This window comes from Belonocnema kinseyi, chromosome 3, assembly GCF_010883055.1.
Source record: "Belonocnema kinseyi isolate 2016_QV_RU_SX_M_011 chromosome 3, B_treatae_v1, whole genome shotgun sequence".
Lineage (NCBI taxonomy): Eukaryota > Metazoa > Arthropoda > Insecta > Hymenoptera > Cynipidae > Belonocnema > Belonocnema kinseyi.
The window spans coordinates 89,761,813-89,765,161 of NC_046659.1; the positions used below are offsets into that span (position 1 = coordinate 89,761,813).

Genomic DNA, 3,349 nt, shown 5'->3' on the forward strand with positions numbered 1-3,349 from the left:
TGGAGCGGAGCGGATGTGTCTAATTTTCTTTATGTCAAAAAATATTCTTTTTATATTCACATAAATTCTGTTTTATAAAAATTCTCAATCGCTGATTTTGTGTTTCTTTCCATTAACTTCACCTCAAATTTTGAGTGTGTGTGTGAGTTATCGATTGTTTAACTTAGCAGAGCTGCCAAACTTTATTTTGAAATTTATTTGGTATGCATTTATTTATGAACAATTTTACCCCGTTTTACCGTAAATAATGAAACTTTTCTATTTATCCAGGTATAAATAAGTCCATTATCTCGATTTCCTCTCACCCTAAAAACGTTTCTTGGGATGTTAAGTACATACAAAAATGCATCTGCTTCTGATACAAAATGTATAATTGACTCCCTTATATACCTGACTAAATATTTTAAATAAATATTTTCAAGTTTTATCTTAAAATAACAATGCTGCCTGACCAGACAAAACCCCATTAAGGAAAACTAAAGCGATATTTCAAATCTTAAACTCTAAAATATTGTTCCTTCTTCTTTAGTACCCCAAAATGATTAAAATTTACTAAATTTAAAAGAAAATCTGTATTATATGCAGAGTAGTTACTACCGATCAGTATATGTGTCACTCCACAATATGTGAAAATATAAATCAAAAGTATCGATCAAATTAACTCTAAATAACAGAAAATAATTAACATCATTTTTGACAAGATGGAAAATACTTTTAAGTTTTTAAAATTATATTTTTCAGAAAAAGCATATTTCTGAAAAAAAAAGATTTTTCTTTCGATCTCTCTAATAGCTCAATTGGGGAAACAGCCGACTTGCGAAAAATATATCTTTACTAACTTTTGCAAAAAATTATTATTAATCAAAGAAAATGTCGAAATGGCTTGGACCTAAAGTAATCAACTGTTTGAAAATCACTCAGTAATTTTTATTTCAATCCGAATAAGGTGATGTTATTTCAGGATAATTTTAAATTTTAGGTTGAAATGAAAACGGTTAAAGGGAAAGGAAAATTTTATGCTCTCGAATGCGATATTGCAAAGGAAGAAGACGTTACTACAATATTTTATTGGGTAAAGAATAATTTAGACAGTGCCCATATTCTTGTGAACAATGCTGAAACTATATTTCCCGGAAAAATAATAGGTACTATAATGTATTAATAAACATTGCAACCCCATAAAAAATTTAACATTCCTAAACAATTCAGAATATGTGAAAAATTTCAGATACAAACAAAAAAATCAGGGATAAAGTGATTGATGTGAACATTATGGTATTATTATACTGTAGTCAGCAAGCTGTGAAAATGATGAAGGAATCTGGAAAAGAGGGTCACATAAGAAATATCAACAGGTTGGTCCAGCACAGTGTTTTCAGTACTTAAAAAATATATATCGGGAAAGCAATTTTACATAACTTTTAAATATAAATTTCAGTATTGTTAGTCATAGAATACTGAGAATTCCGGAAATGTGCTTTAATGTCTATCCTGCAACAAAACATGCAGTAACGGCAATAACGTCAACATTGGAAATAGAGTTACTTGGAAGTAAAATAAGATCAACGCTTTGTGTATGATCGTGTTCATTAAAACGATTATTTTTATTTTAAAATTTGACAACTCAATTCTGTAGCGGAAAATAGTTTTCAAAAAACACAATTACTATATAAGAATGTAATAATAAATACTAACAATTTGACGTATTTTACACAGAGTATCAGTCCAGGATACGTGAAAACGGAAATGACAGAAGCAAGTTCAAATTCGCATATCGGAACATTAGTTACTAAGAAACCCGCTTTAGAATCTGAAGACGTAGCTGCCTCTTTTTGTTTATGTTCTGGGAACCCCTCCACATGTTCAAATTACAGAATTGATAATGAGACCACTTGGAGAACGCTTCTAAATATTTTTCATTCTGAAATATATGCCTAATAATGTAATAATTGTTTACGTTTAAAGTTCAGATTGCATGGTGAAGGCACAAGTATACGTACAGAAAAAGAAAAAACATCATGTATGTGTTGATCTCATAATTAATTAATCTTCAAAATAAGTGCAGTATGTTTCTAGTTCTTTTCTCACAATGATTTATTTTAAAAATGTAGCATAATTTTCCCTATAGCCTCTCCAATCGTACTTCCCTGATCATGCATTCTTCATTCTGTAACCAATCAGATTAATTATTTTATGAAACATTTATTTAATTTAAGAATGATATGAAGTAAGAGTAACATTGTACTATTATGTGAAATTCAATAGACTACCTTCACAGTAAAAATGTTATAAATCCGTTACCTTTCCTCCAGCTTCTTAGTTAATTACGTTAATGTGTCTGGTTTGTGGTACATGCAATGCTAAGCATTTACTTGTTCGGGTAAAACAACGCAGTCTACTCTCACTTGCTCATGTAATAAGCATAATATTATCAATATTAATTTGCATTCATAGCAGACATGGTATCAAACAAAAATTAGGATATATATCAGCACCCCAACCGAGGGCCCTAAACTAAACTATCGGTTCGTCCACCACGCTTTCCTTATACTACAAATATAAGTAGTGCATACATTCATACATTTGACAACGAATTTAATTTTTTTCCTATCGAAGCCATTTTACTAGTATTAAATCCAAGGTCCTTTAAATTTTCTTTGCCTTTCTAATGAATTCCCTTGAAAAAAATTTCAATAATAAATCAAATAACTTTGCTATTATTAGATAAGGGACCGTACTTAAATTACGTAATAGCTCTTGGGGGAGGAAGGGATCAAGAGATTTTGTTATCGTTTTTCCGGAGGGCGCACAGTGGAAGGAAATGCACTTTTTTCATTTAAAAATGTCCCGTACCTCCAATTTTTGCCTGATTTTTTTCAAATTAAAGTTCATTAACTTCTGAAGAGCTTGACGCTCCGAACTTTTGTCTCTCTATTTGTTAATTAATCATTTTTTCACTCAAAGTATGGAATAAATGAAATTTTGAACATTTTGAACGACTTCAGGTATTCCCTAAAATAATAAATATTTATTAATATTCGATGAAATATAATTTAAATTTTTATAAACAAATTATATAAACAAATTCAAAATTTTGGCCCTTTGGTATTGAATTTTTTTGGCACTGGACGAGTGACTGCTAGTCACAAAAATATTTGAGAAATTAACAATAACCATTGTTATAAATAATTCTCGTTACAAAATATTCAAATTTAAGGTTTTGTCACGTTTTAATTTTCTTTCGTCGCTAGTGTTATATTGAAAAAGGCTCAAATGAGTTTTTAAAAATATGTGATATCTCTAACGAGATATCACGTGCCTTTATTTCGTTGGTTACAGAGTAAAGTCA

General features: G+C 29.7%; 1 long non-coding RNA gene across 1 annotated transcript in view; it reads right to left on the reverse strand.

The window, feature by feature from the left end:
• Window positions 1-1,660: 1,660 nt before the first annotated feature.
• Window positions 1,661-3,349, reverse strand: part of LOC117169486 — a 23,679-nt gene continuing 21,990 nt past the window's right edge. Inside the window, exons 3-4 of the long non-coding RNA XR_004466662.1 lie at window positions 2,001-2,167; window positions 1,661-1,921 (exon numbers count right to left, since the gene is read on the reverse strand). This is a non-coding gene — a long non-coding RNA (uncharacterized LOC117169486). The remainder of the gene's footprint in view (window positions 1,922-2,000; window positions 2,168-3,349) is intronic.